The following is a 12500-nucleotide window of genomic DNA, read 5'->3' as shown; positions in this document are numbered from 1 at the left end:
AGCGACCGGGTATATTCAAGACGCCTCTACCGACACCACCACACCAGCGGGCAGTTTAGCGAGCTTGCCAACTCCTCTGCCTCCTCAAGCGCTTCCAGACGCCTACCGACACCACATGCTGCTGGCTGGCTGTCTGTTGTTACAATGGAATTTTAAAAAAAAACAAACAAAAAACCCCAACTCTATTAAGATTTTCGATAGTTGGAAAATAATAATAAATTAAGATTTTCGATAGATTGAAAATAATGATAAATTGATTTTAGCAGGGCTGCTGAGTTAGCTTATAGGAGCGAGCTAAAGTAAGAAAGAAACACGCCGAAACACACCGACCGGCACCCCCGACGACGACCACGGGTAAACGGCGGGACTTTGCCGCCTCTTAAGCAAGTTTGACTGACGACTACCACGGCTATTCGGCTAGGTAGGTAGGTAGGTAGTCCTCCCTCCTCGGCCACCTAGCCGTCCGTCGTCGATCGAGCGACCGGGGTATATTCAAGACGCCTCTACCGACACCACCCACACCAGCGGGCCAGTTTAGCGAGCTTGCCAACTCCTCTGCCTCCTCAAGCGCTTCCAGACGCCTACCGACACCACATGCTGCTGGCTGGCTGTCTGTTGTTACAATGGAATTTAAAAAAAAAAACAAACAAAAAAACCCCAACTCTATTAAGATTTTCGATAGTTGGAAAATAATAATAAATTAAGATTTTCGATAGATTGAAAATAATGATAAATTGATTTTAGCAGGGCTGCTGAGTTAGCTTATAGGAGCGAGCTAAAGTAAGAAAGAAACACGCCGAAAACACACCGACCGGCACCCCCGACGGACGACCACGGGTAAAACGGCGGGACTTTGCCTCTTAAGCAAGTTTGACTGACGACTACCACGGCTATTCGGCTAGCTAGCTAGCTAGGTAGGTAGGTAGGTAGGTAGGTAGTCCTCCTCCTCTCGGCCACCTAGCCGTCGTCGTCGTCGATCGAGCGACCGGGTATATTCAAGACGCCTCTACCGACACCACCACACCAGCGGGCAGTTTAGCGAGCTTGCCAACTCCTCTGCCTCCTCAAGCGCTTCCAGACGCCTACCGACACCACATGCTGCTGGCTGGCTGTCTGTTGTTACAATGGAATTTAAAAAAAAAAACAAACAAAAAAACCCCAACTCTATTAAGATTTTCGATAGTTGGAAAAATAATAATAAATTAAGATTTTCGATAGATTGAAAATAATGAATAAATTGATTTTAGCAGGGCTGCTGAGTTAGCTTATAGGAGCGAGCTAAAGTAAGAAAGAAACACGCCGAAACACACCGACCGGCACCCCCGACGACGACCACGGGTAAACGGCGGGACTAACTGTGACTCTCTTAAGGTGTGAGGAGGCTTTGCCTCTTAAGCAAGTTTGACTGACGCCTACCGACACCGGTCAGGTCGGCGAGGCTCCCGGCGGCCCCGAGCGGGACCACAGGTTGCGGAAGGCGTCCAAGTGAGCGGCGGCGACGCCAGGAGGCCCCCGGGGTCGACTCCGCGGCCCCCGGGTCGGTGTGCGGGCCTCCAGAGCTCGATAAAGTAGTGGTGTCGCTAGCGGTCGAGAAGGCACTTTTCGACGCCTACTGCCACCCCCACATGGCGGTAGGCGCAAAACTGGAAAATCGCCGACCAGAAATGTCGCTTCGTATAATCGACGTTTTTTTTTGACCACCATTTTCAGGTGTCGGAGGTGGGTCTGGACGAATACCAACACCATTTCTGGGGTTTCACAACCGCCCGGCTTCTCCGACATATGTTGGAAAGGAGTAGCGATCGAGCGAAGGGGGCTGTCGGTAGGCGGCCGCGGGTTGCATGTGTGCCCGGGACAGCACCCCCATCCAACTAAGGGGTGTCCCCCGGGGGCCAGGGGGACCTCGTCCAGGTCGGCCGGGCGCTTCCAGACGCCTACCGACACCGGTCAGGTCGGCGAGGCTCCCGGCGGCCCCGAGCGGGACCACAGGTTGCGGAAGGCGTCCAAGTGAGCGGCGGCGACGCCAGGAGGCCCCCGGGGTCGACTCCGCGGCCCCCGGGTCGGTGTGCGGGCCTCCAGAGCTCGATAAAGTAGTGGTGTCGCTAGCGGTCGAGAAGGCACTTTTCGACGCCTACTGCCACCCCCACATGGCGGTAGGCGCAAAACTGGAAAAATCGCCGACCAGAAATGTCGCTTCGTATAATCGACGTTTTTTTTTGACCACCATTTTCAGGTGTCGGAGGTGGGTCCTGGGACGAATACCAACACCATTTCTGGGGTTTCACAACCGCCCGGCTTCTCCGACATATGTTGGAAAGGAGTAGCGATCGAGCGAAGGGGGCTGTCGGTAGGCGGCCGCGGGTTGCATGTGTGCCCGGGGACAGCACCCCCATCCAACTAAGGGGTGTCCCCCGGGGGCCAGGGGGACCTCGTCCAGGTCGGCCGGGCGCTTCCAGACGCCTACCGACACCGGTCAGGTCGGCGAGGCTCCCGGCGGCCCCGAGCGGGACCACAGGTTGCGGAAGGCGTCCAAGTGAGCGGCGGCGACGCCAGGAGGCCCCCGGGGGTCGACTCCGCGGCCCCCGGGTCGGTGTGCGGGCCTCCAGAGCTCGATAAAGTAGTGGTGTCGCTAGCGGTCGAGAAGGCACTTTTCGACGCCTACTGCCACCCCCACATGGCGGTAGGCGCAAAACTGGAAAATCGCCGACCAGAAATGTCGCTTCGTATAATCGACGTTTTTTTTGACCACCATTTTCAGGTGTCGGAGGTGGGTCTGGACGAATACCAACACCATTTCTGGGGTTTCACAACCGCCCGGCTTCTCCGACATATGTTGGAAAGGAGTAGCGATCGAGCGAAGGGGGCTGTCGGTAGGCGGCCGCGGGTTGCATGTGTGCCCGGGACAGCACCCCCATCCAACTAAGGGGTGTCCCCCGGGGGCCAGGGGGACCTCGTCCAGGTCGGCCGGGCGCTTCCAGACGCCTACCGACACCGGTCAGGTCGGCGAGGCTCCCGGCGGCCCCGAGCGGGACCACAGGTTGCGGAAGGCGTCCAAGTGAGCGGCGGCGACGCCAGGAGGCCCCCGGGGTCGACTCCGCGGCCCCCGGGTCGGTGTGCGGGCCTCCAGAGCTCGATAAAGTAGTGGTGTCGCTAGCGGTCGAGAAGGCACTTTTCGACGCCTACTGCCACCCCCACATGGCGGTAGGCGCAAAACTGGAAAATCGCCGACCAGAAATGTCGCTTCGTATAATCGACGTTTTTTTTGACCACCATTTTCAGGTGTCGGAGGTGGGTCTGGACGAATACCAACACCATTTCTGGGGTTTCACAACCGCCCGGCTTCTCCGACATATGTTGGAAAGGAGTAGCGATCGAGCGAAGGGGGCTGTCGGTAGGCGGCCGCGGGTTGCATGTGTGCCCGGGACAGCACCCCCATCCAACTAAGGGGTGTCCCCCGGGGGCCAGGGGGACCTCGTCCAGGTCGGCCGGGCGCTTCCAGACGCCTACCGACACCGGTCAGGTCGGCGAGGCTCCCGGCGGCCCCGAGCGGGACCACAGGTTGCGGAAGGCGTCCAAGTGAGCGGCGGCGACGCCAGGAGGCCCCCGGGGTCGACTCCGCGGCCCCCGGGTCGGTGTGCGGGCCTCCAGAGCTCGATAAAGTAGTGGTGTCGCTAGCGGTCGAGAAGGCACTTTTCGACGCCTACTGCCACCCCCACATGGCGGTAGGTGTAAAATCGGAATAGACCGGACCAGGAATGTCGAGGGGGAAAAAAATGACAAAGTCCTGGTGTGCCTAGGCGTCGAGAAGGCACTTTGCGACGCCTACCGACATCCCCATGTGGCAGTAGGCGTAAAACTGGAAAATCGCCGACCAGAAATGTCGCTTCGTATAATCGACGTTTTTTTTGACCACCATTTTCAGGTGTCGGAGGTGGGTCTGGACGAATACCAACACCATTTCTGGGGTTTTCCAGTTTGAAAGTTTTATAAAACATGTTCGGTAGGAAGCACACTTTGGTGTGTCGGTTCGTCGGAGCAGCGACTCTTTGCCTCGTGGTGGTCCGGAACGTCTCTACGGGCTTGTCGCAAAGGCGTCAGAAAGTGGCATCTCCGCCGCCTAGGGCTGTCACCGTTATCGCTGTCGCCGCGCTCCAACTTGTTTTGATCCGCCGCCTTCGTTCCTGCCAACCGTGCGCCCGCTCATCGTCGTTAGGTTATAATACGTGGTACGTGTGTGTGCTTCTCCGTGGACCTAGGGCTGCTCGACGTGTCGAACGATATGTTGGAACAACTAACGGCTCCTTTTCCTGGTTCCATAGTCGTCGTGGTACCCGCGTCGTCAGCCATATCTATGTCCACCATGTTTAGCCGATACGTTTGCTGCAGCTTCTGCTTCCGCCTCAGCGTTCGCCGCTCTCAGCCGCCGCTGTTGTTGCTGCCGTTCTGCCATTCAACCACTACCTGCGAATCTTTCGATGATCGGCCGAACGACCCATCGCTGTGCGACCGATAAATCCTCCGGATTAGGGAGAAACGCCGCCGCTCTCTGCCGCCGTCGAACGGAAAAACGTACATTGTAACGAACGAACGAACGAACGAACGAATTAACGAACGAGCGAACAAACAAACAAAAATAGCCGCGGGGGATGCACTATGTAGATCCTGATCCCCTTGTAACCATACGTACGTTGTTCGATGCTCTCCCGTCCTGGAAGTCGCCGCAGCAAACAGGAGGATGAGCAGCAGCAGGCGCCGCCGCCGTAACCGCCGCCTGCCTGCCGCCTCCTACTCCTGTCAGCGTCCGATCTCACAGCCGTGTGAACGTTCGCTGACACCCGATTTCTTTCCGTCTGGCAAAACCTTGGACGTCCCGCTCGCGGTACACGTGCTGCAGCGACTTCTCGTCCGACAACGCATAAGCGTCGACGTCTGCCGCCGCATCTTCTGATACGTGGACGGTGATAGCGCTAGTCCCTTCTTGCGCCACCTCCACCTTTGTTAGCGCCAAAGAAGATCGATCGAGCAGTCGTGGTCGCAGTCGATTAACCCGTTTTCACCGTCCGCAGTTCCCAAGCCGCCGATCAAGTCGTTGCTCTTCTTGTTCGTTCTTCCCATACCGTCGATTTGCACGGCTGCCGGATGAGCCATCCTCTGTCCGGCGAAGCGCTCACGTCAGTGATCGATACTTGCACCGACAGTCCTCCCGCTCGCGACTCGGTGCTCGAATCGGACTCGTTCGTTTTTATCTCGATGCGATTGTGAAAAGGGGGACCGGTCGTCAATGTCGTGTGTGTCGACGATGTTGTTCGCCCGGTCCGCCGCGTTGTTGTCGTTTTTTTTTTTTTTTTTTCCCCTAACGTTCGCCGTCGCACGGACGAAAGGGTGAGAAAAAAAAAAAAGCTCGAAAAAGCCGCCCAAAAAAATCGGACCGAGGAGCCGCTTGCGAGAACGCGCCATGTGCACGTTGTCTCTCCTCGGTTTTCCGAGCACGAACACGACGCCGGTCGGTCGGTCGGTCGACGAAGGCGACGACGAAGGTGACGGGAAAATTTACGCCGCCGCTGCCCTGGTCCAGCTCCTCCCCGATGACGGCTGTGATGTTGACGTTGACGTTGGCGACGACGACGACGACGACGGAGACGACGACGACGACGAGACGGCATCGATGGCGACCACGATGACGACGACCTCGACGAGTTCAGTCTGCACCTTGACCTCCGATGTCCGTGTGCACTGCCGTCGTGCTGTTTGTCGTTTGTCGTATGTATCGCTGTCAAGGGTGCCGTTGTCGTTGTTGTTGTCGACGTTGTTGCTTGCTCTCTCGTCTCGGTCGGTTGGTACGTTGATGACGACGACGACGACGACGAAGACGACGACGACGACGACGAGACGGCATCGATGGCGACCACGATGACGACGACCTCGACGATTCCAGTCTGCACCTTGACCTCCGATGTCCGTGTGCACTGCCGTCGTGCTGTTTGTCGTTTGTCGTATGTATCGCTGTCAAGGGTGCCGTTGTCGATGTTGTTGTTGTCGACGCTGTCGTCTGTTCTCTCTTCTCGGCCGGCTGTGACGTGGACGTTGACGACGACGACGACGAGACGGAATCGATGGCGACCACGATGACGACGACCTCGGCGAGTTCAGTCTGCACCTTGACCCTCGATGTCCGTGTGCACTGCCGTCGTGCTGCTTGTCGTTTGTCGTATGTATCGCTGTCAAGGGTGCCGTTGTCGTTGTTGTTGTCGACGTTGGTCGCTTTCGTTCTTTGAGTCTCGGTCTCGGTCCAAGTCAGGGGAGAAACAAAAAAGAGGCCATCAGCGCGGGCAGCGCGCTTCTACTGACGGCGAACCCCCTCGAAAAATAAATAAACACGTGCCCGTCGTTGTAGTTGTCTGTCTTATGTCGGTCGGTCGGTCGGTCGGTCTGTCGTTCTGTCGAAACAAAGTCCCAAATTCCAACGATACCTGGTTGATCCTGCCAGTAGTCATATGCTTGTCTCAAAGCTTAAGCCATGCAAGTGTAAGTTCACGCCACGCATTAGAACGGGCGAAACCGCGAATGGCTCAGGAACCGGACCTAATCCTCGGGACCGTATTCCTCCTCGGAGGCGATGGATAACTGTGGCAATTCTAGAGCTAATACATGTGACACAGGCCGCGATCGGTCGGCGCGCCGTCGTCGCCACGCCTCGCGCGCTGGCACCCGCGTCGGCCGTTCCGGGTCGCGGCGCTACATATTAGACTGAGACCGATGCGCGTCATTCCGTCCTCCCGTCGTCGGCGTTCCCGCTCGCGGGTCCGTTCGGTGGCGGGGCTCATAGGGCGGCGCGCTCCGCTTTGGTGACTCTGGATAACTCACTGGTCGATCGCACGAGCTTTCACGCCCGGCGACGGGTCTCTCGAGGGTCCGCCCTATCAACTGTCGACGGTCGGTTAAGTGCCTACCGTGGTTACTACGGGTAACGGGGAATCGGGGTTCGATTCCGGAGAGGGAGCATGCGAAACGGCTACCACATCCAAGGAAGGCAGCAGGCGCGCAAATTACCCACTCCCGGCACGGGGAGGTAGTGACGAAAAATAACGACGCGGGACTCTGTCGAGGCCCCGCGATCGGAATGAGTACACTTCAAATCCGTTAACGAGGACCAACCGGAGGGCAAGTCTGGTGCCAGCAGCCGCGGTAATTCCAGCTCCGGTAGCGTATATTAAAGTTGTTGCGGTTAAAAAGCTCGTAGTCCGAACTCGGGTTCGTGGTCGCGCAAGCGGCCCCGGGGCGGCGGCGCCATCGTCCGTCGTTGACTTTGGTCGTCCGTTCGCATTCCCGGCCCTTTCCGCCGGTGTCAACCGCTAGCATACCCGCCACGCGGTCCTGCCGGCGAGGTGGACGAGGAGGTCGTGATCGGGATCCGGGAAAAAAAAACAAGTGGTCGTCGGTTCGGTTCCGGGAGTAGTCTAACGGGGGGGTGCTACGTGTGTGTTTGGGTGCGTTCATTCGCATCCCCGCACTCTGACCCCCGCGCTTCTCTCCCTCTCCCTTTCCGCGCGTTCCTCTTTTTTTTGAACCCCCCGGTCCGCTCCGAGTCCCTGCTTCGTGTCTTGTCTGCGCGCGTGTTGCGGTCGGCGGTTTCTCCTCCAAGGGTGCTCTTAACCGAGTGTCCGCGGCGGCCGGTACGTTCACTTTGAAAAAATTAGAGTGCTCAGAGCGGGCTGTTCAAGCTTGCATACGATAAGCATGGAATGATGGAAGAGGGCCTCGTCTACGTCTGTCGGTCTCCGTCTACGGCGAGGCAATGATCGAAGGGAGCGGTCGGGGCCACTCGTATTGCGACGTTAGAGGTGAAATTCTTGGATCGTCGCAAGACGAACTGCAGCGATGGCGTGTGGCAAGCACGTTTTCCTCGATCAAGAGCGAAAGTCGGAGGTTCGAAGACGATCAGATACCGTCGTAGTTCCGACCGTAAACGATGCCGACCGGCGATCCGCCGGCGTTCGCTTCCATGACCCGGCGGGTAGCCTGCGGGAAACCAGAGTTCGGTTCCGGGGGGAGTATGGTTGCAAAGCTGAAACTTAAAGGAATTGACGGAAGGGCACCACCAGGAGTGGAGCCTGCGGCTTAATTTGACTCAACACGGGAAAACTCACCCGGTCCGGACACCGGTAGGATTGACAGATCGATAGCTCTTTCTCGATTCGGTGGGTGGTGGTGCATGGCCGTTCTTAGTTGGTGGAGCGATCCGTCTGGTTGATTCCGATAACGAACGAGACTCCGGCCTGCTAACTAGTGCGCCGATGTCAGTGATTTTTACGGCGGGCTCGGCGTCCTCCGTGGCGCTCGGGTCCGGGTCGGTTTTCTCACGCACTTCTTAGAGGGACGGGTGGCAGAAAGCCACACGAGGCGGAGCGATAACAGGTCTGTGATGCCCTTAGATGTCCGGGGCCGCACGCGCGCTACACTGGAGGTATCAGCGGGGACTTCGCCCCGGCCCGAGAGGGTTGGGAAACCTCTGAACCACCTCCCGTGATAGGGATCGGGGCCTGTAACCAACCCCGTGAACGAGGAATTCCCGGTAGGCGCGGGTCAACAGCCCGCGTCGATCACGTCCCTGCCCTTTGTACACACCGCCCGTCGCTACTACCGATCGAACGGTCCGGTGAGGTCCTCGGATCTGGCCGACGACGCCGCCGGGCAGTGCGCGACGTGTCCGTCACGACACTCGTGCATCTACGCCTCGGCGTTCGATGCCTGGAGAAGACGACCGAACCCGATCGTTTAGAGGAAGTAAAAGTCGTAACAAGGTTTCCGTAGGTGAACCTGCGGAAGGATCATTACCGTTTTCCCGTTCGAGACTGGTTTGTTGTTTTCCGGCCTACCTCCTCTGTCTGTCGGCGTCAACGCCTCGAATGCGCGCAAACAAACCTATAAAAGGCGGAGCGAGAGATAGATTTGTGGTGACGCGGAGGTTTTTAAAGCCCCAGCTCTTCTTGCTTGCTTCCGCGTCTTACCACCTGTTTGTTTTTTCGCCCACCGCAAGTGATGGCCGCTTCTTCTTTGCCTTGTCGCCGCTTTATCGTTTTTTGTTTTTTTGCAGCCGCTGTGCCACCGCCGCTAGCTAAAAACAAACTACTCGCGACATTGCAATGCCGTCACGCCTCCTCGCACAGACCTCCTCGCACACTACTAAATCTATATAAACAAAAACTAATATAAAAAAACCCAAGTGCTGAACCCTGGACGGGGGATCACTCGGCTCGTCCGTCGATGAAGAGCGCGGCCAGCCGCGAGAACTGATGCGAATTGCAGGACTCAGTGAACATCGACACCTCGAACGCACATTGCGGCCCCGAGATCCCTTGTCTCGGGGCCACGTCCGGTCGAGAGGCGGAACGTTACATGTCTTTCTCCGTTAACGAAACGACATCTTGCCGTCCCCGTGCCCGCCCGGTCCTCGGCACGGTGGTAACCGGGACGTCGCAGGAGCGAGTGACGAGGGGGAAGAAAAATAAAAAAAGAATTGACTCCTTTCAATGTCTTTTTTTTTTTTAAAACCCTCTCCGGCCTCCTCCTTCGTCTCCCGCTGGCAGACCGCGGAGTCTTTTCCCTTTTCGACCGCGTGAAGAAACACTGTGGAGGAGGAGCAGGAGGAGTCTGTCCGAAAGCAGCCGAAGGGAGAACAAAACAAAAAAAAAGCACCGACCTAACCGACTGCCGACGTAAGCGCCGCCTGCTCGTCTCGCTCTCTGCCTCATGAAGGTGTCTCTCAGCGACGCCTCGAGCAGCGCGACGAGCACGGCCGTCGCACCGTAAAAAGGTGGCCGCGTCGTAGGCAACGTCGGATGGGGAGGACCCAGGCTTTTTTTTAATTGTTGGCTTCTTCATTTTCGGTCGGACGGGCGCTATATCGGCCAGCCGTCGTCACACGGAGGGTACCGATCGAGATTCCTCTCCTCCAAACACCACACTCTACTAAAAACCGCCGCCCTCGGCTCGGACGAGACGACCCGCTGAACTTAAGCATATCGCTAAGCGGAGGAAAAGAAACCAACCGGGATTCCCTTAGTAACGGCGAGTGAACCGGGAGAAGCCCAACGCCGAATCCCGTCGCAAGTAAAAGGCTTCGGGACGTGTGGCGCATGGGTCGAAGGCAGCCGTTCGTTTTCGTCTCGCATAGTTCGGAGTTCCCTCGATCGGGGCCGCCCGCGGCGGGTGCCAGGCCCATTCGGTGCGGACGGCGAGCGACGGCCTTCGATCCGAGAGTCGGGTTGCTTGGGAACGCAGCCCAAATCGGGTGGTAAGCTCCATCCAAGGCTAAATACCGGGACGAGTCCGATAGTCGACAAGTACCGTGAGGGAAAGTTGAAAAGAACTTTGGAGAGAGAGTTCAAGAGAACGTGAAACCGCCCAGGGGTAAACGGGTGGGACCGCTCACCGCGATCGCGGGGGGACTCAGTCCGGTGCTGCCTAGGCTCGAGCCCAAACTCGATGTGTGTTCTTGAAAGAGAGGCCGTCGCGGCACAGGTCGTCGTTCGTCGTGTCCGCGGGGGACTCGTTCCCCGCGGTTCCAGCTTTTGTGCCCGCGTCGCCGACGAAGGAGACGGGCCGCGTGGATAGCGGGAAGGGAAACGTGGTGACGACCGCGGCGTCGGTAGGTGGCTGCGTCGGTTGGCTGCGACGGAGGGGACTCGTCCTCTCGATCGCTGCTGCCGCCGGGCCCTAACCCGCCGCATCCGTCGCCGCCGCTTCTTCTTTCCTCCTGCTCCCTCCGCGCGCGACTCCGCTGCACCCGTCCCCTTCATCATCGCTCGGCGTAATCATGGCGCGGGCGCTTCGGCGCGACCTCCGCGCGGCCGGCACCGGACGCACTTCCCCTCCGGTCCGTCGTCGCGACCCGTTCCCGGCGTGCAGGTCGAACACGCGGGTTTTTTTCCGTAGGCGGCAGGCGTTTCATCACCCTGAAAACCCCCGTCTTCCCACCTTGTGAAGTCGGGGGCCACCGGCCGTCGGGCCCGCGAACGTAACTGCCCCTTTCTGCCGGGAACGGAGGAAATCTGACACGATCCGTTACACGTGGCGAGCCGGTCCGTTTTGATCCCGCCGGAAGTCGCGTGCGGGCGACGCACTCTGTGTGTCGCTCCTTAGGCGCCCCACCGTCTCGGGCGCGTGCGCGATGAGAGGCGGGATAGGACTGGCGCGGCCTCGCCGTCACGCACCTCGCCGACGTTTCGGGTTCTTGTCGGGGGCAACCCCGCCCGCGCCCGTTTCCGTTTCCGGAGAGGTCGCTCGGCGACGCTTTTTTACTCGAGCCGCCCGCCACCCCGGGTCAGCGACGTGCATCGGCAACCCACCCGACCCGTCTTGAAACACGGACCGAGGAGTCCTGGCCGTTCGCGAGTCGTAGGGGCCACCTCTGACTAACCCCGAAGGCGAAGCGAAAGCGAGAGAGCGTGTAGGAGGGCGTCGATCGGGAGAGGTGTCGTGGCAAAGTCGTCCGGGGGTCGTCGGGGGGTGTCGTCGGTCTCGTGCCGTCGTCTTCTCCTCGCCTCACCCGCCTCCGAGCCGTGCCCGATCCCGCCGGCGCGGCGTTTTCGGCCTTCCGCCGTCGCTGCTGCGGTGCCCGCAACTTTTCCTTTTTTCTCTCTTCCCGAGAGAGATAGGAGAGGGAAGGCTCGTGGCTGACGTGCGGTTGTTTTTCCCTCCTCCCCGAGAGGGGACCGGCGCATCATCCAAAAAGGGGAATTGCCGGGCGCCAGCTTCCATATCCTCCTTCCGCCCATCGGTGAGATCCCGCGGCTTGAACTAGTCCTATTTTGTCGTCGAGTTTAGGCGCTGCGCGCGGGCGCATCACCCCCGGGTCGGTTTCCCCTTTTTCCGAGTACGACTCGGCCGACTCTGGCGTAGCGAGCGACCAGGGACCCGAAAGATGGCGATCCACGCCCGGTCGGGATGAAGCCAGAGGAAACTCTGGTGGAAGTCCGAAGCGCCTCTGACGTGCAAATCGATCGTCGGAACCGGGTGTAGGGGCGAAAGACCAATCGAGCCGTCTAGTAGCTGGTTCCCTCCGAAGTTTCCCTCAGGATAGCTGGCGCTCGATCGTCGCAATTCCATCCGGTAAAGCGAACGATTGGAGGCCCCGGGGCCGTTCACGGCCTCGACCTACTCTCGAACTCGGAACGGGTGGAACGGGCCGACTCTCCCGAACGACGGAGCCGACCCATCCGGCCGCCGCCGCCAGCACGCTTCGCTGGGCGGTTGGTCACCTCGAATGCGAGTGCCAAGTGGGCCACTTTTGGTAAGCAGAACTGGCGCTGTGGGATGAACCAAACGTCCGGCTAAGGTGCCTAACGCGACGCCCATGAGATCCCCGAAAGGGTGTCGGTCGATATAGACAGCAGGACGGTGGCCACGGAAGTCGGAATCCGCTAAGGAGTGTGTAACAACTCACCTGCCGAATCGACCGGCCCCGAAAATGGATGGCGCTGGAGCGACGGACCGATGCC

At 58.9% G+C, this 12500-nt stretch overlaps 1 non-coding gene and 2 pseudogenes across 1 annotated transcript; all 3 read left to right on the top strand.

Annotated features, from left to right (window-relative positions):
- Window positions 1-6467: 6467 nt before the first annotated feature.
- On the top strand, window positions 6468-8834 carry LOC145274962 (small subunit ribosomal RNA; annotated as a pseudogene).
- Window positions 8835-9229: 395 nt separating this feature from the next.
- LOC145274954 (5.8S ribosomal RNA) lies at window positions 9230-9387 on the top strand. The gene has a single exon (XR_013866994.1). It is a non-coding gene; the product is annotated as a 5.8S ribosomal RNA (ribosomal RNA).
- Window positions 9388-9980: 593 nt separating this feature from the next.
- On the top strand, window positions 9981-12500 carry LOC145274959 (large subunit ribosomal RNA; annotated as a pseudogene; the record flags this gene model as incomplete).

Source organism: Euprymna scolopes, unplaced genomic scaffold (genome assembly GCF_053919585.1).
Source record: "Euprymna scolopes isolate OS-2025 unplaced genomic scaffold, ASM5391958v1 sca515, whole genome shotgun sequence".
Taxonomy (NCBI): domain Eukaryota; kingdom Metazoa; phylum Mollusca; class Cephalopoda; order Sepiida; family Sepiolidae; genus Euprymna; species Euprymna scolopes.
Note: the sequence above shows the minus strand (reverse complement) of the source record. Positions and strands in the feature narration are given on the sequence as shown.